The following is a 20,000-nucleotide window of genomic DNA, read 5'->3' on the forward strand; positions in this document are numbered from 1 at the left end:
AAACAATCCGTATGCAGATTGTACTGATTATTATCATTTACATATTGCCTCTATTTCCATTGCTATTGCCACCCTAGTAAACCCAGGGCCTATGTTGTTGCCTTGGTACGAAGCCCATGCCTATTGATCAACTATACCCCCGCCCCCCCCCGCGCCACATAATTAGAGACAGATCAATCAGCTGGAGACACAAGACAGGGCCGAGCTAAAGACAACCTTCTTCTAACGACCTTTGGGGTTAGAAAGCACCGGCCACGTCTGTATCCGATTGGCTCGTGGAACCATGTGACCCTGTCCAAGCCCAAGCGCTATAAGGTAGATAAAGCAGAGCCGGCTCAGCCCACCACAAGGAGCCTGCCTGGTTGTCTACGCAGGCCATAGAAAATTGCATTAGTTGGATGGTGGAAAGAGAGCGTTCGTCATGATCTATTAATTTATCTTCCACATCCACTCCATCCCTTGTCGTATTTCTAACTAATGTGCGCTCAGTAACAAATGACATATAATAGGACTGATTACAACTGACGTTGTTTATGTGATACTATGCAAGAGCGGTTGTTGTGTCGCAGTCAGTGACATGTTGGGCTCTGGCTCGGGTACAGCCAAGACGTTTTGAATCCACGAGTCACATGCCATGTCAGCTTAACCTCAGGGCTCGTTTTTTTCACGTGTGAAGTTGCTGAACTTTTCCAATGGCACGTTGCTAATAGTGGGAACATCTTCATCATCCACAACCTTCCAGCATCAGTGACCTTGGAAAAGTGGCAGAACTTTGGGGAATATTGTTTAGTTCTTAACTATGAGGATTTTCCTTCATATACCCGTTGAAATCTACATGTCAAATTAGCCTTAATGGAAATAATGGGTTTGTCTAATTGTCCTTGGCACTCACTGACTGGTATGAAGATTCTAAGAAAGATGATGGTGACACCTCTGGGGAGGACTTTCGCACACACACACACACACACACACACACACACACACACACACACACACACACACACACACACACACACACACCATAAACACATACACAGACACACACGCACACGCACACAGACACACACGCACACACATGCACACACATGCACACACTCAGACGCACACACACACACACAAACGGTACACCCTCCTCTTTGTCTTTCCCACTCATTGACTTGTCACTTTGCGCACACAAACTATTTTTAGAGTTATATTGTGACCTTTATGATCCACCCTTCCCTCCCTCCAATCCCCTCCCTCTCTTCTGATTCTATCCTGTGATACGCTGAGAACATCACAGTTCTCCAGAGGTCTCCAGTGGAATGACGAGGCTTATACGTCGGTATAGACACAGTGCAGAGCATCTGTTGACGTGGACAGGAGTTGTGTGTATCGGCCTGTTCAAGATCAACTTTATTGTCCCACAAAGAATTTAGCTTGTGCTTTCCCTCATGCTGCAGCCGTAACAGACAAACATCACACATACAAAAAACATACACTGATTTTAGTAAATAATACATAGATACAGCAAGTTACCTTAAAGCAACGAAAAAAACAAACATATCCATCTTCCATTAAGCGACACCCAACCCAAGACACAAAAACGATTACAGACGGAGGGATACCTATATTGTGTTGACCATGCATACAGTGCCTCTACCCTGCTCCTCTCTGTGCCTTTATCTGATTGGTCATCATGTACAACACTGCTTGTGCACCATATCTGTCCACCGCTCATCTCTTTGAGTAGCGTATATTTCCGCAGGCGGGCCGAAGGATCTGTCAAGTGTGGAGATGACAGAAGCGTCCAGTGCCAGGGGTTAGGATGTGACATCTTGCAGCAAGACCGACTCAAATAGCTTGTTCCCTCTCCATTCTCCCCCTATCCCGCTCTGTCTCTCTCGTTCTCTCTCTCTCTCTCTCTCTGCATCTCTCTCTCTCTCTCTCTCTCTGCATCTTTCTCTGCATCTCTCTCTCTGCATCTCTCTCTCTCTCTCTCTCTCTCTCTCTCTCTCTCTCTCTCTCTCTCTCTGCATCTTTCTCTGCATCTCTCTCTCTGCATCTCTGCATCTCTCTCTCTCTCTCTCTCTCTCTCTCTCTCTCTCTCTGCATCCCTCACCCTCTGTGTCAGCCCTAGTCTCGTAGGTGACTTTGACAGTAACGGGGGGGGGGGGGCTATGATAAGGTATACAGTTTTTCATTGGTCGCCTGAGTAGGACTCGGGGTGAGAGGGGGGGGGGGGCTATAGGAATGTTGTGTTACTTTGCCAGAAAAGCGCATGCTTGCTTTTTACACACACACACGCACACGCGCACGCACACACACACACACACACACACACACACACACACACACACACACACACACACACACACACACACACACACACACACACACACACACACACACGGACGCCACCTCCCCTTAAGTCAGCTAGTGTTCACCTTGGGCCCCATCCCCGTGGTGCAGGCTACTTGCCAGCGTCTCACTCAGGTGCCCGCCGCGTCATTGGCTCTGTCATTAAAAACCTCTAGCACTTCCTGGTCAATGAACCAATTACGAGCCCCCATGATACTGACATGATGTTTTTATGCACAGAGGAAAGGGAAGCATGCTCAACATAAATTGAGTGATTGAATTTCTCCATGCTGATTTTATCTGGTGGTAAATAACAGGATTGCAGAGTGAGAAACCCAATATAAATAAGGTTTTGGTTCCTTGAGAAAGATGCTGGTCTTAGGAGCATTCCCACCCCAGATTGAGGTATTTTGAGGTATTTTTGAGAAGGAATTTTGTTTTTGTATATTGTATATCCCACAATAAATATTGAGAGACAATGCAGTTTTTCTCCAGTAAGGGCATATGGCTGCCCATGGGAATGCCTTTTGTGCTTGACTCACTCACTCACATAACCTTTAGATGGTGAGTGAGTGAGCAAGTGAGTGAGTAATGGAATGACTGAGTGGGGGAGTGAGTAGGCGAGTGAGTGGGTGAATGAGTAAGTGAGTGAGAGAGAGTATGAGAGTGAGTCAACACTAATATAAATCAGACACCTCATTAAAGCAGGAGAGCTTTACTAAGTTTGCAGGGTTCCCTCATCTCAATAAGCATTTCATATTTCCATTCTCATCTGGAGCGCTCACAGTGAGTCGTGTAGTGCCTACACACTCCATGCTGCGTGTTGTTTGTGTGTGTTTGTGTTTGTGTTGGTGTGTGCGTTGTACCCCAGCAGGTGGTGGCTCTGGGCTGGGGTGCTTACTTGTTTTAATAGTGTCTCTGGTGGATGTGTACATTAATGTGCCATATTACTGGAGTTAGTGCAGGTGGAGTTTGTGCTTGTTGTCAGGACATGGTTTCAGCCTGCATTACTGGGACACAGGACTGTGTGTGTGTGTGTGTGTGTGTGTGTGTGTGTGTGTGTGTGTGTGTGTGTGTGTGTGTGTGTGTGTGTGTGTGTGTGTGTGTATGTGCACGTACACGTACACGTGCAAAGGCATCTGTAAAAGGGTGAGGTTTAATGAGCTGAGCGCAGCACAGTGGGGGGAACATCCCCCTGACCTTCAGCCAGCTGACTAACATCATTGTGACACCCACCCATCCACCCACACCCACCCTAACACCAGCCCGTCTCTCCCTCTCTCTCTCTCTCTCTCTCTCTCTCTCTCTCTCTCTCTCTCTCTCTCTCTCTCTCTCTCTCTCTCTCTCATCCACCCTCCCTCTCCCGTCCCTCTTTCCGGTTAAACCTTACACTAGAGTGCCCTGGTACGGTGTGATCACACAAGTAAGTGCACAAGTGTGTAATAAGCAATGTGACAACATGCAACAGCGTGTTTACCTAATCTGAAAGAACATTATGAAACAGCATGTAACTATAAAGTGTGGTTAGAGTAAGGGGTCAAGGTCAGGACTAAGGGAAAAAGTGAGGTCCCCTCTAGGGTGGGCATAGAGACATGCTTAAGTCGTTCCATAACGTTGTGATACATTGAGTACATGCTGTTACCGGTTCTAACGTTGCGTATTGCATGTGTGATTACCTTGTAACAAGGACACTGTAATGTTGAGCCGCTTTGGCTCCGTCTGTCACCCTGCCTGTCTGTCCATTCACCTGTCTGTCTCTCATCACTCAATCAGAAATACAACAAGAAATGCACAAAATACAATGAGTGCCTCATGGGTAGTTAGTTCTCATTAGGTTTCCTGCTGTATCATCTTGTTGTAACTTTACAAACAATGCTAATTAATCATTGGAGATTGCACCAAGCAGAAAACAAAGAAACTGTATATAGAAAACAGAACACTGCAGCATATACACCAAATTACACTACATCTTAGTCAATCACCGAAGGCCATTTGAGGTGGGTCACACACAAACGCCATCAAAGGGACACGACATGCATAGACTTAATTTAGAAATGCAAACTTTTCAGGACAAGACGCTGAGGGTATAAAAGGGAAACATAAAAGTCACTCTTCTGTGACTTCCTCTGAGCCAAACTCTTGCTGGAACTGAAACTACAATTGCGACGGATACATTTTCTTCCCGTCTATTTTGAGACTGATGCTTTATAAAGAACACCTTGTGTGTTTGCAGTGCCATTACCCGTTACTTGCTAAACCGCGGGTTGCTGTGCAGCTGCGACTATTTGAGCAGTGTCTAGATTGAGGGCAGGAACTGTGCTCTTTCCTCCTGGTGTTGGGGAGAGAAGGCTTTCTTGTGCAAAAGTCTCCAGTTTCCCCTAATGCTGACCATATGCTCCGTGCTTTCAGAGTGAAAAACGAGCATGCTATTCCAAAATATTTGTCTTTGGATATTAATTCCACCCACCCTGTGGATTTATAGGCTATTAGGGTGTGTGTGTTTGCATTGTGTCAGTGTGCGTAGGTGTGTGTGTGTGTGTGTGTGTGTAGACTTCAGATGTGTCGGTCAGCATATTTTGATGTGGGTTGAAGGTCTATGAGCTGACTATGTTACAACAGGCTTCCAACCCGCCATAGGTAAGCTGGTTGACATATTAGAAACAATAATAGTACCAGGACTCACCCTCTCTATTATTTATGGCTCTATGGATCACTGCATTGAGAGTGCCCTTATGCTATGGTATCTTGTGTTTTGTGCAACAATGCACACTTTTAAGTAATATTTATTCTTGGAAATATTGGAAACGAGAAAAGAGCCCAAATTTAGCATGAGTATACGGACTGTAGCATCTTGCAGAGTGTAGGTTTTATCTTAAGAATACTGCAGCACTGAAATCATTTGCAGGGAGACTTCTATGCTCAGAGACAAGAACTATTGACAAGCAATGACGTCTCTTCTCTGAAAATGAAAAGCAAACAGGGCCGAGAATTGATCTCTACCTTGTGAGGGTATCAAGTTACCCTTCAGGAAGAGGTTTGATGAACTGCTATGCTTATGAAACCATTCTGGAAAAGCAAACTTTGATCTTTTAATCTCTCTTTTACTCAGACCCTCTCTCCTTCTATCTCTCCCACTCTCTCTCTCTCCATCTCTCTTTCATTCCCTCCATCTCACCCTCTCTCTGTCTCTCTGATTTTCTCTCTCTCTCTCTCTCTCTCTCTCTCTCTCTCTCTCTCTCTCTCTCTCTCTCTCTCTCTCTCTCTCTCTCTCTCTCTCTCTCTCTCTCTACCAGTCTATCTCTTTGTCTTATTCTTTCCCTCGTGTGTCTCAAAGTTTATTCCCTTGCCTCAGTCCTCTGCCTCCCCTCCTCTGTTTATTTTTCTTATCCAAACAGATGGTGCAAACATCTAAAGACTTCTTACACAAGTCATTAAACTTACTTCTGGGCACAGTGAAACCTTTCTGTTGCCATTATAATAGGTCGACGGCACAGAGGAGCGTTTAGCTGGCTTTGTCTCTGATGATCTTGGAAGGGATGGTGCACAGTGGTACCAACTCTCATGTTATCAGTGAGTACAAACACAAAGTTTTAAAACTATTCAGCCGGAAAGGCTTAATGCCTTCAAAAAATATGAATAATTCCCACTTGCATTTTTTTTTTTTTTTGAAACAGGCGAGATTTAAATAGTTGGAGGAATGTTTGTCTAGTAATTCAAGTTTGTTCAGGATGAGATGGCTAAATGGGTCAATGGCCAAACGGTCTGTGCCGATATTGATTGATATTGATAACCGGTGCAGATATGGTGGCCTGTTTAAAAAAAAACATGGAATTTGATTGCATGGGTCAGACTAAGATCACATGACCACATATTGAGTTTTAGACAAATGTGGCAAATGTGGCCCACATTGTAAAAAGTGATCACCCCATCAGTCTGTTACATGTGAGCAACATTATTCAGACTTACACAGAGAATCCCAATGCAGCTTATGACACTCCATACTGTGACCTGGTTATCAAAGCAATTCAGAGTTGTATTTTCGGCGCGGGTGAGTAATGGACTTAAGCAGACCACAGGAGGTACTGTACACGGACGCCTCACCAGACCGAGACTCAGACCCAAGTCACTGAAGCACATCATTAGGGACCGAGCCAAACTTGGCAAGGACCCTATTGAAACCCTCATGTTTATTCTTCTTCTTATTATTATTTTTCAGAACTTCGACTGCATTTTTCCCCCCCTGCACATATTCGAAAACTCATTTTTATTTGGCACATTTGTGGGGACTGGTGAAAAATTTGATATTCTAGCCCTCAAATTCACATTCGCCCCTAGGTGGCGCTATAGCAACTGTTCAAAAGTGCAAACTTTGCACAAGCAGCACGCGTCACCGGTTTGACCTACACTCATGAAACTTTGCACACACATGAAAATCCTCATGATGAACAAAAAAGTCTCTTGAACTGAACACTTCCGGTAGCCATATTTTCCGCCATTTTGAATTTAGTTAAAAACAGTAAATTCCCCAAGGATCCCAGGTTTTTCGACTTTGACCAAAATCCTTTGGCACATATCATACATGGCCCATTATCTTCAATCTGACTCAAGGATTAGTCTGTACAATAAAGTTTAGAGCACCAATGAGTTCTAAAAGTGGTGTGGTTGAAACCTCGAAAATAGTTAATTGCTCATATCAACGTCAAGTTGGACGCCTATGATGTTGGCCCCAATACAAAAGTTGTTCAGAATCAAATTCTGAACAAGATAAAGTCAACGTATTTTCAAATGGGGCGTGGCATCGACATGGGCGTGGCCTGACACTAAAATCGCCACAGTTCATAGACGCAATGTTTGATTTGAGCGAGACCCACTCAGTGGCCGTTAGGTACCAAAGTTCTAACTGCTCAATTAAAATTAAGTCGATTGAAAAAACAACATGGCCGCCAGAGGAGGGTAAATCACACTGCGGAGACCGTAATAGTTATGAATATGAAATTCACAGGACACGTGTAGACTGGTGCCTCTAGCTCACATACCAAAATTCGTGTTTCTATTTTTTGTAGCGCCCCCTACAGGAACTTTAAAAAGCAGCCCCTGCGCCACGTTTCACCAATATGTATGAAACTCAGTATTCACGTACAATGTGCCCATACCTACAGAAAAGCCTCTTGGACCCATGCCCCAAACCCCACAGGAAGTCGGCTATTTGCATTTCTAATTTTCACTTTTGGCGGCCATTTTGAATTTTTTTTCACTTTTTGGCCTTGTATTTGAATGAACTCCTCCTAGGGAATTTATCGGATCTGCTTAAAAATTGGTCAGTACAGTCATGAAGTGGTGCTGAACCAAAATCGTGCTATTTGTGACTGTACGTTGAAGGGCGTGTCCGTGGCGTGCCGTCAAAGTTGGCCATTTTGGAATTCCGTCGCCTTGTATTTGAACGAACTCCTCCTAGGGAATTTATCGGATCTGCTTCAAATTTGGTCAGTACAGTCATGAAATGTTGCTGAACCAAAATCGTGCTATTTGGGACTGTACGTCGAAGGGCGTGTCCGTGGCGTGATGTCAAAGTTGGCCATTTTGAATGGAATTTCACTTTTTCGCATTGTATTTGAACTAACTCCACCTAGGGAATTTATCGGATCATTGATGTAGGGTTAATAATGTTAGTTAAAGTTGTTACAACATGTAATTCAGTTAAATGTGGTCTTACATGTTAATGTCAAAACAATCAGTAGGACACCACAGGGCACCTCTGCTTCTACAGATTACATAAATTTGCGAATTTTTTTTAAAACTGCGCTTTTTTAAAACTGCGCGCAGTGATGGACGGGACCTCGTGCCGGCTTGCGGCTGCGTCACGTGCGGTCCTAACACGTGCACATCTTGCCAGCACACATGTTACGACGGCACGTGACGCGGCCGCAAGCCGGCGCGATTTTTTTTTAAAACTGCGCGCAGTGATGAACGGGACCTCGTAGTGGCGGCTGCAAGCCGGCGCGAGGTCCCGTTCATCACTGCGCGCAGTTTTAATTGATCATTGTTTCCATGTTGTCTCTGCCATGGGGCTGCGCTTGTTGGTGGCCGTTCTCATAGCATCTGACATCAGTTTGCTTCCTTCACACAACCACTCACTAATTGTTTCTGTGTGGGGTGTTGTTTGTGTGTGTGGGCCAATGCTACACTTTTAATGGCAGCAATTTGTGCCCCTTTCGCAGCTCAGCAGAGGTGTAGGTTACACTGATTACTCTCTTGTACTTTGTTATTTTGTTTTTTCTTTGCATCTATTCCTAGACCTCCTACCTTAGATTTTGACAGCCTAACAACTGTGTAACACGCTACAGAGTTTTTATTTTCTTTATTTTAGACAACAAATGTGCAGGCAACAACACATACACAGTTAATATAGACTGACCCAATACATTTATTTGGCCTGTTTAGCTTTCTCACTTATTTTCATTTGCATTGGGATTTGCGGTTGCAGCCGGTTCTGCCCTTCTACTGTCAAGACCCATCCGCCCAATCACAGGTCAAGCACCTCCCGTGACTTGCGATTGGCCTTTCAAACCTGTGTGGGTCTTCCGCCAGGCTCTCTTGTATATATGCAGTGAAATAAAAAGAGCTGAGGTCCACCAGACAGCCTCACACAGCGTTGTTTTTTAATGCCACTCATTGAATCGGACAGAGGCTGGCATCGCTTCTCTTGGACACCAAAAAGGAAAAAAAAAACGAAAGAAGGGGAAGGAATGCTTTGCTAAAAATGGAGTTATGAAAAAAACAAAAAGAATAAGGGCGAAAAACAAAACAAACGGAACAACATTGAAGGCGACAGTGGGACGATGCTGTCTGATCCATGTGACTCACATCCTCTCCTCGGCTCGCTGTCACAGTGAACTGATGGGACGTAACAAGAGGCCTCCTGTTTGGACGCCGGCACGGGAGTCTCCCCGCAGGCGGCGATAACGGCTGTCTGAGCCCCCCCCCCCCCCCCCCCTTCCTCCCTCGTGTTGAGGACAACTCAACATGTATATATAGCTCTTGTTATGGCTTCTGTTTTGAATTCAATGTAAATGCAATCATTTCTGGACTCCACCAGCTGCTCAACAGACTACAAGTTGTATCTATGAATAATTCTGTTGCCGATGCAAAGATACAGACTAAATATCACATTGTAAATCGGATTATTATTATTTTTTTGCGACAGTACAATATTAGATTCAAGACACCCTTGCGGTCTTATCTCATATTGTAGTCGAGCATTTCCAAGAAAATAATAAATCTCCTCCCAGGTAATCCCTTCCCTCCGGGGACCTCAAGTCATTTATATTTTATCCATATGGTCTTTTTGTTGTTCATACACATAATCCTAGTTCAAGGAGAAATGACCGACCCCTGTCAGACTTTGGCCTCAAAAATCGTTTTCCCTATCGCTTCGTTTCAGTCCTGAAAAAGAAAAAAAAAAAACGGCGTGAAATTGCGTGGATCACGCCGTCGAGGAAAGGAAGGCAACAAATATGTTCTCCAAATGGATTACTGGAGCTCTGGCTTATCTTCCAGCGCTGGCCCGGACATGCGTCTCACAAGCTCATCCTAACGTGTCCGCAGCACCGAGCGCCCGTCCCCCGCGCTACGACTGACATACCAGCGGCTGGAAATTAATTGGGTGGCTGTCGTGAAAGTTCACAGCACAGTGGAGTGGAAATAGATTTGTTTTGAGGGATGGGAGATGGATTTTTATTTTCGCCTTTTTTTTTCCTTTTATCCCAGAGAAACCGGAAGTAGATCACTAAAGAACACTAAAGCAGACTCACAGCCGTCCGTGGCGCCTAGGTTTGTAGTTTTTATCTTCCTCGTGTGCAGGAGTTCTACTGCAACTCGCTGATGTCTCTGGTGCAGCAGACAGGACTTCATTACCCAGGTGTCACTAATCAGGAAATGCCAGCCTGGGGTCACCATGGGACCTGAGCTAGGGAGAGGGAGGCAACAGGGACAGGAGGGGGGAGGGATCAGGCTATTCTCTGGGGGGGGGGTCTCTGACCTTTGCAATCACATTAACAAGAAAATTCAGGGCCACTGCAATTGTATAGAAACTGCTTGGCATTTGGTACAAGGTCACAATCACAAATAACAGATTTTCTTCTTTTTTTTCTCCGCTAATGAGACCAACAGTAGGCTACTGCTGCAGTGGGAACACTGCAGTGATGTTCCCCGCGTTTGCAGTGTTGCATGCAGTGGTCGTGAGTGGAATTACATAGGATTTTTTCCCTAGGTGTTAAAAGGGAAAGGGTTTGGAATTTATCTTCTCATGTCCCTGAAGCAGCCAATGTGTACAGAACTACACAATGCTGTAAGCAGATATTATGTATGCAGTTTCTCAGTGGATGCATTCTGTACCGGCTCGTGAGCACTTAATGTACTAGTCTAGTACACTAGCCTATAGTGGAGCACTTAAGACGTATTTGTTAAGGGAAATATTTGTATAAAGCAATGAAACAAGCTATTAGTTGAACAGAGATACTGTTCACTATCCACATGTGATAAGTGACTGTTGGCAACATGGTGATTGGTGTCATGGTGACACCTATCAAGTCTGCTAATAGTAACAAAGCCGTGATTGGATGGGTCTAAAAATGTCACTCCCACCTAGTGACATTTGAAGAAGCTACTCTAGAGTTGGCAGAGTTTTGTCAATACCAGTATTTAAATGGGAATGTCAAGAAAATAAATTAAATATATAATCCATCTTGTCTACACCTTATCCTCCAAATCATATTGCTTTAACAGTTAAGTTACCCTTTATTGTCCCTTTTTGTGGGAAATTCTTTCTCTGCTTTTGACCCCTCCGGTGAACACCCGGAGCAGTGGGCAGCCGCAGTGCAGTGCCCGGGGAGCAGGTGGGGGTTCCCAGGTGCCTTGCTCAAGGGCACCTCAACCGTGGATGAGGGCGTAGGAGGGTGTTGCACTCCCCCCGTCCATATTTTTTCCTACGGGTCAGGATTCGAAACCAGCCACCCTTCGGTTACCGGTCCAACTCTTTAACCAGTTGGCCACGGACGCCCACAACCTAGACCTAACCTCGACATGGCTGCGGTTTGGAGGAAAAATACTTTATATTAAAAAAGGTAAATATTGTATTATATATTTGACTATGAATGATAATCCTTCCGTTTGACGTAAATGGGTTTCTGCGTACATTTCAGTTTGAATTGAACTTGATTCTAAAAGTCAATGACAAGCTGTAAATAGTGATACATTGATGATACATAGATACATATACATGATACATAAGAAAAGGTTATTTATTCAAACACTGCTATCTGGGCTTTTAGGAAATTACAAGAGCCCTTCTGACATTTGACTAATCAAATGACACAGCTGTACACCAATATGTTTGTTTTGGCAGGAGATTATTTCTTTTATTTTTTCACCCATTGGTTTAATCAAATCATTTTTAGTGTTCAGTCCAGGGAGAGAAAAGTCCCAAATAAAAGGACTTTACAGGATGATTGATATCTAAACACATCATTGCATCTTGGCCCAGGAATGTATTTCAACTTGGGTGTCACTTTTATGACTGACATTTAACTCCATCCCGAGGGATATACACATGCAAACGCAAACACAAATAAATATATGCAGGGACACATTTTTCACTTGTTCATTATGGCGAAATTCCAAATATTATTGTAGATTAGTTGGATAAAGTTACATTTATTTGAAGTTACAGTAAACACATTTTTTATGGTGCCAGGGGAAAAAACACATCTTCTGAAATTAAATTAAAGCTGTTAAATGTATTTGTAGTTGAATCCACATGTGTAAACATCTATTAACAACCTTGACTAATAAGTCACCACATTAGTAACATTTAATATTGAATCATATTTAGCAGATGCCTTTATCCAAAACAACAGGGAATTCAGATATAAGTAGGGGTTATGGCATATGTTCATCCATACTAGGGATGCACCGAAATTTCGGCCACCGAAAATTTTCGGCCGAAAATGGCCCAAAAGCGCATTTTTTCGGCTTTCGGCCGAAACACTTTTATCACCGAAACAACACGGCCGAAACAGGAAATTGTGATGACGCAAACAAAAACCGCGGCCAGCACACGCTTGTCTGGATAAGTGCCTCTGCGCCAACATGTCTGCGGTGTGGGCATATTTCCATATATCTGAAAAAGACTAAATGTAGTAATCTAGAGAACCAGCTACAACCTTGTTTTCATCCAAACGAGCCCTTTAGCGACGGCTCACTATGAGACAGCTTCTATGAGCTGTCGGCTATCAGCCGCGAGTTTAGGGACCGTCCGCAAAGTGCCGACAGCTTCTATGAGCTGTCGGCTATCATCCGCGAGCTTAGGGACCGTCTGCAAAGTGCAAAACGGAAAACGGTGTTGTTGTTTTTTCAGTGCTAAATAAATATTTTTATACTTTTAATAATTGTAATTGATTTATTCTTTGAATTGCAATGCCTTGATTTTAGTGAGGTTAGTAAACAGTCATAGCTATAAATGCAATGGTAGGCCTACTAATAATTGGCATAATCATTTATTTCGGTGTTTCGGTTTTCGGTTTTCGGCCTTGTTTTCCTCATTTTCGGTTTTCGGTTTCGGCCAAGAATTTTCATTTCGGTGCATCCCTAATCCATACCAGTACATCTCTCTGATATCCATAACCAGCCTCTTATTATACTAATCAATAAATCTTTCTGCACTTTCCTCTGGACCTATGCCTGTGTGTTAATGGGTGTGTACGATGGCCATGTTTGTTCACGTGCAAATGAGAGGCAGACACAAGAGAGAACTGATCCGAGGAAAAAGACACGAGGTCAAAATAATGGGAAAGAGTTGGAGTGTCACCTCTGGTCTATAGCCGTCAAGCCTCTCTCTCTCTCGCTCTCTCTCTTTCTGTCTCTCATTCTCTGTCTCTGTCTCCATCTCTGTCTCTCCCTCTCTCCATCTCATCCTTTTCTGCTCTTTTGCGCATGGGTGACCAGCCTTGTGTCTTGTTTATTTCCCCCTCTGTGTCTCCTCCTTGCACTCCCTCTTCTCTTCTAACCCTTTCTCCATCCATCCTTCCATCTATCTCTCCATCCATCTCTCTAGCTGTCTGTCTGTCTCTCTGTCTGTCTATCTTTAGCCCAGGCCCACTGCAGTGCTGACAGTCTATTCTCTTGGTTCCAACTGTTCTGCACTGTCAGTAAAGAATACCATACACACACACACACACACACACACACACACACACACACACACACACACACACACACACACACACACACACACACACACACACACACACACACACTCACACACACTCACACACTCACACAGAAATGCATCCTCTTCTGTATTATGTGTGTATTCACATGCAAACACATGCAGACACATGTACACACACATATACACACAGTGTGGCTTTGATTACTTGACAGAACACTCTAGTGCATGGCAGGATACCATTGTACCCTGCAGCTATTGAAGAAGTATTAGAAAAACCTCCTGCGAGAACGCCCACTGACAACACACACACACACACACACACACACACACACACACATACTTGAAAAAACACAGAACACAAGCCATCTATCTTCTAATCTCAGTGGGGCATAGCTGTCAATTATGTTCTAGCTTGGTGCCTGCATAGTTTAATAGTACAAGTTTGCTGTTGTGTCACTAGCCCCTAGACTACAGTGGTCAGTTTAGTGTTTAAAGGAAAGCGTCAGGATTTTTCAACCTAGACCATATCTTGCCATCATTTTCCAAGGGACTAATGATGACAACAAGTTTTGAAATTGGTCAAGTATAGTGCAATAACTGCAGACATAATCCGCGAAACGGGCTGCAATGTTACCCTTTGGGGCAATAGCGCCCTGTCAATGAATGTCACTGACAGGCTGAGATGGTTTTTATAATTGTCTGCCCATGTCTCACTCAAAGAGAATTCCTGCTCGGAAATCTCAAGAGTTGAGTTGTTGCAGCAAGATAATGGAAAACACCTGACTGAGAGCTGGAGAGAGGAGTGCTGGTAAGTGTTTGTTGTGTCGGACTCCAGAAAGCCTAGCGTGTTGTAATCAAAAGGATTTGGGTAGAGGATAGTTGAGATTTCCGGCAATAACTATTAGGAGAGAGGGATTTCTGAGCAAGCCGTCCCCTTGAGCTAAACTCAGTTAGACACAACCACAAATAGACCTGATCAAGCGAAAGGTAAAGCCAAAAGTTGTATTTCTCTCAAATTTCCATAAAGTTGACACTTATAATAACAATCCAAATCTGTCAGCGGCAAAAACAAGCACTTTTAGAGAACGTACATTCAAGAGGTACTACTGCCTCAAAGGATTACATTGAATCCCTTTTTCGCAGTTTACGCCCGCAGCGTTCTGGATCAAAACATTTGCATAAGTCCCTTAGACCCAAATGATGGGAAAAATTAAAGAAGTTATCCTTAAGTGGTAGGAGCCGGCTCACATGAGTACTAGTGATCCAGTGTGGCAGTTTATACAACCACATCCTTCATCCTTAAGAAGTCACTGTATAGCATCACTAGACAGCTTTGTGATGGTTATTGCTGTAAAGGTACCCAGGTGTATGCACTTTTAGGACTTTGTGGCTGTGATGTGGACAGCAAATATTTGTGTAGATCTAAAAGGACAGATACACTAAGACAAAAAAAGATAACTCCATGGAAAGCATGAATCAGTCATGATACTATAGAATACCACTCTCTACAATCGAATAATACTATTAGCAAGAGGCATTAACATGTGTGCTCGCCCCACGTGCGCACACACATCAAAGTATGTCAGCAGCTTTTGAATTAATTTCCTCCTGTCCTCTCATTAGGAGAATGAGTGGCCCTAAGTCAATTGATGGGGTTAAGTGTCTGTGCAAAAATCAATGCAGAGAGTGTGTGAGTGTGAGTATGTGTGTGGATGTCTTTCTTGATGGAGTGAGCGAGGCTGAGGTCTAAATCACACAAGTCCAGTTGGAAATGCGAAAGCCAAACAAACTGGAGACATCGGAGCAGAAGTGAGGTGTGTACACACGCCTGGGGTAATGCCGGCATACAGAGAGACTGACGCAGTTGCAAACAGACACACACGCACACACACACACGCACGCACGCACGCACGCACGCACGCACGCACGCACGCACGCACGCACGCACACACACACACACACACACACACACACACACACACACACACACACACACACACACACACACACACACACACACACACACACACACACACACACACACACACACACACACACACACACACACACACCAAAGCCGGACAGACAAGAAGCTGCCAGAAAACTGCCACTGGTTGGAAAGCCAGTCAAACTGTTAATCCACGAATACAATCATTGGTTCTCAAACAGGCTGTGATAAGGTTCTCTCCTCCCTGTTCACCTGACCCTCCCCCTCTTGGTTTGTACCAATCAACAAGCAGGTCTTGCCTGGTCATCATGGGGAGGAGGAACACCTGGCAGTACACAGAGCTAGCTACAGCAGCTCATCCTGTTGGTGTGGAGCTTCCCGTTCTCATAATACATCCTGGGTCCCATTAGGCAAGACATACATTGTTGTCAGATTACAGTCTACTGTACACTGAAACAGGTGTATGTGTGTATTTGTTACAGTACAGTACAGGTGTATTTCAGTAGGCTATCTTTAGTTTGGGCTCACGGAATGCAACAATTGAAAGTGTGCGTTTTTCTGTGTGCATTTTATTTTGACTTCTTTCATTTCTGTTTCACACCATGTCGTCGGATACTCCTGCAGCTTAAAACAACCTACTGCTCTTTTTAGGCTAATTTCAATGAAGCTGAGTATGTACAGTATATGGCATGTAAATGTAATAATAAAATAATAAAATGTAATAAATGTAATAATAGGTACGAAACAACATGTGAGCTACAAACAAAGGGGCCATGTTACCCTAGTGCCATCCATGTTTAGAATACGGTTGCTTCCACTCAATATGTATGGAAGTAGATATACAACGTTTTTTGTGCATCCGGGCTATGCCGATGCTCCTGAGATCAGCCCAAGCCGTACAACATTTTGAACGGCATCGCCATCAGGGGAGCACGGAGTCAAACGCAGCCAGAGCCTGGTGATTGACAGCTGTTTCCAAACCCCGGAGGTCCGCCTACAACTCAGCCGAGAGCGCCACGGCGAGGCCCCCGTGCCCTCGAAAGCCTGCCTTCATCTGCTTCAGTTCATGTTTGGCTCGCTCCATGAACTCCATGCAGCTTGTTTGTTTTTGCCCCTCATCCTTATTCATGCCCGCTGCTGGCCACCTGCATGGACTTCCTCAGAGGCGGCCAGACCCAGAGAGTCGGGGAGGTGGATTAAGGTGAAGACTGTTTCCCTGCACTGCTGGTTCAGTGGTTTTCACGTTTGTTTGTAATACTGGGTCAATTGTTGCGGGTTATCAGGCGTGGTGGACGGACACACTGTATGAAGTTTCCTGCGAGCCAGCGCAGGGAATTTATAATTCATAAAGAATAATCTACATATCAATTCTGTGAATACAGAATGCAGAGAATTTGTACCGGAACAAACAATCCTGGCTTCTAATTCTGGTTATTCTCTTATACTTTTCTTGCTGTAAAATTAGTCAATCATTTGCTTTATTAAATCATTGTTGACCATATAGCGACAGAACCAGGAGTTATGTGGTTCAATAAAAGCCTGGTAAATAAGAACAAATTATAATACTAAACAACAATATTAAAGGCTGTGCCCTTGACCATGTGCTCTCTGATTAGCTTATTAGCTAATTGGTTGAATTTTAAAATGTTTATTCGAAACCTAGGACGCAGCCGCCTCGTTATCGTCAAATATGCCAGTGTAGATCAAAGGAGCCAGTTTTCCCACCATTTCTGTGTGTAAGTGTGTTCATTAACGGTCGTAAAGTAACATTTTTTAGCAATTTCTCCCCAAGAATAAACTGTGCTTTTCCCCTTTTCATAACAATATTGTGTTCAATCATTTATATGTTACCAGTTATGCTAGTTTTATAATGAAGCGGTGCCACTGTTTTTTAGATTAAAGTCGTATTAAATACGGCATTATTGCTGTGTGGGTGAATTTACACATTTCTTGGTGGTCCTCCAGTGACTTGCCGAAAAACTCCTTTGAAGAATCCCTCGTTTACGGTTTTAAACTTTACTGGCCGTTGTTGGGTTCAACAACAGCACCAGGGCCAGACCACACTGGTGCTAATGGTTGTTTATGGGATTTATTGAGACAGAGCTACAGCAGAATATTTGTATGTTTGGGGCATTACGACTTCAGAGTCAAGGCAACTGGAGAATATCCTCCAGCATTTAATGGGAAACATACTGACAGCCTCTAAAGCGATTACCACAACACTTTGTAGCCTTTAGTTTTGTAGCCTTCTTTAAAACAAAGCATGCTAATGAGCACAGCGTGGGACTTGTTATGAGGGGTGTATTCCCTTACAACAAGGTAATTTTTAATGGTCACACTGAGTACTTCCGATATTATCTTTCTCTCTGCTTGAGGATAAATAAAAAAGATATAACAGGCTGTCCTGATCCTAATATTTCAGAATCCATTCAATTTAGATTCTGTGTGATCTTAATATAAAGCAACTACTGCATTCATATTTGCCCTTGCTATGAACCGGAGTGTGGTCACTTCTGTGTCCACACTCTTAATGGGTTTCACACTGAACGCATTCCAACCCCTGGGAAGTTTTAACTGCAATGCATCAAAGATACACAACTTTTGTTGTGTACGTTTTGGAATGTCAAGCAATGGAAACTTTCTTCGAGAATACACTACATGCAAATGAATGTGTTGAATGAAAGATGTGCGCATTTCTCTATACAATTCATTTTTGGATGGCATTGGTTCATTGCACTGATCTTGTGATAGACGCCCCCTTAATGATGAATAATAGTGATTATCCAAGATGTCTGGAGGGTGCTCTCTGCACTTCTCTGAGGAAGTCTGCAATGCTGGAGTGGCAGTAGTGAGGTAGTAGATATGATCTTGTGTAGAAGGACATGAGAGTTGGATAACCTCATCATGGCGTTCCATCACTTAAGAGAATGAGGCTTTCAAACAGCTATGGTGGAAAACCATTATTGTTTATGCTTTTAACAGGTCAAATATATAAAAAGTTGTGTTTTACAGATGTCCTAGGTTCTTAAACTCTGCGTATGATTAAGTGATTGGTTGCAGATACTGCAGTCTTCCAAGGAGGGCCAGCCCAGGTCATGGTCTTTTCAGGAGAGATAATTGATTATTTTTAATATATCAAATGTCACCAATAGCCTTGGGGGAAAAACCGCTAGAGGAACTGATCATGCTTTAGATGGAGGACACACCAAATTTTATGGACTTTTCTTCGACCAACTGTGTTGTCGTGGTTGTTACATGACGTGTTATGTGAAATGACCAGAGGCAGTATAGTTTATAACCCTCCAAGCCGGAGGGTTATGGCTCTGATTACCAATGGCTGTACCTAGGTATCCTTGAGTGAGATGCCTAGAGTAAGCCTACATCCTACTTAATTACATATAGCTGAATGCACTGCCAGAACAGCATTCTGAGTCAATCAGTCAATCATTATTTTATGTCCGTTATGAACACAAAATCAACTTTATGAATTGGTTGACATAAAGGTGAATGAGTATTGTAAACCCCTATGTAAATGGAAGAGAGATACACAATCTATTCAACTTGTCAATTTAGGGCATTGAGTCCTCTACTTCAATCGGGCAGTTTATAAGTGTATAAATGTGTCACAATTGTAGATTCCTCTCCCAACCTCATTCCAGGCTGTACCTGGCACTGCAGATGGCATACCCCAATCCCCATGGTATTTCCTTGTCCCAGAGTGTGTGCTTGCCTGTTGTGACCACACTCTCAAGCCTCCAATGGCCAGCTCTGTGTAACAAACTGCCAAATCACTGAGTCCCCACAGATGGCAGCATCCAAAAGGTCCAAAAACCACACGTGACAGTTAAGCTTGAGGTGTACTTTAATGTTTGAAACCTTCTGGGACAAATTGTATTCTCGCGCATTGCCTGTATTCCATGAAGTATGTGTCATATTAGTGCCACACTAATATGACAACATGTTGTGCCCTTCTAAGGCAAAAATCCAGCACCTTTACGCGTGATAAAAATAACGATGGCATATTTTTCCCCTTTTTTTTGGCAACAACGTGAAATGGCTCTATAATAAATGTCAGTAACGCTCTAATTTCTACCTGTAGGCCTATACAGTGCAATAGCTACATCTCATGCAAGCGTTTGTTTCGGCAGCAAAGCCCATGTACATAAGCCATTAATACAGGGCCTCAAATACTCCTTAATGATAATAACACTCTTTTCTAATGTACTCTTCCCTATATCACTTAGGCATGTAGCTGGCGGGAAATACAGTACTATAGCATGCTAACATATTCTATATATCCTAGCATTACAGTAATCTGAAACTCTGGCAGCGCAACTGACAACTGCTGCGTTCTCTTCTGGTCTCCGGGTCCCCCGCCCCCCCCCCCCCCCCCCCCCCCGCCCCCTCCCTAATGTGAACAGCTATTGGCAGGGCTTCCCGATTTGTCTTTCCCTTTTCTCTTTGTCAGCACGAGCAGCATCTTCT

At 43.7% G+C, this 20,000-nt stretch overlaps 1 protein-coding gene across 1 annotated transcript in view; it reads left to right on the forward strand.

Annotated features, from left to right (window-relative positions):
- LOC311354896 (CXADR-like membrane protein) overlaps positions 1–20,000 on the forward strand; it is a gene marked incomplete at both ends in the record, with an annotated part of 51,478 nt that overhangs the window by 722 nt on the left and 30,756 nt on the right. The gene's annotated exons all lie outside the window — the stretch shown is intronic.

Source organism: Micromesistius poutassou (assembly GCF_964030765.1).
Source record: "Micromesistius poutassou genome assembly, chromosome: 10".
Lineage (NCBI taxonomy): Eukaryota > Metazoa > Chordata > Actinopteri > Gadiformes > Gadidae > Micromesistius > Micromesistius poutassou.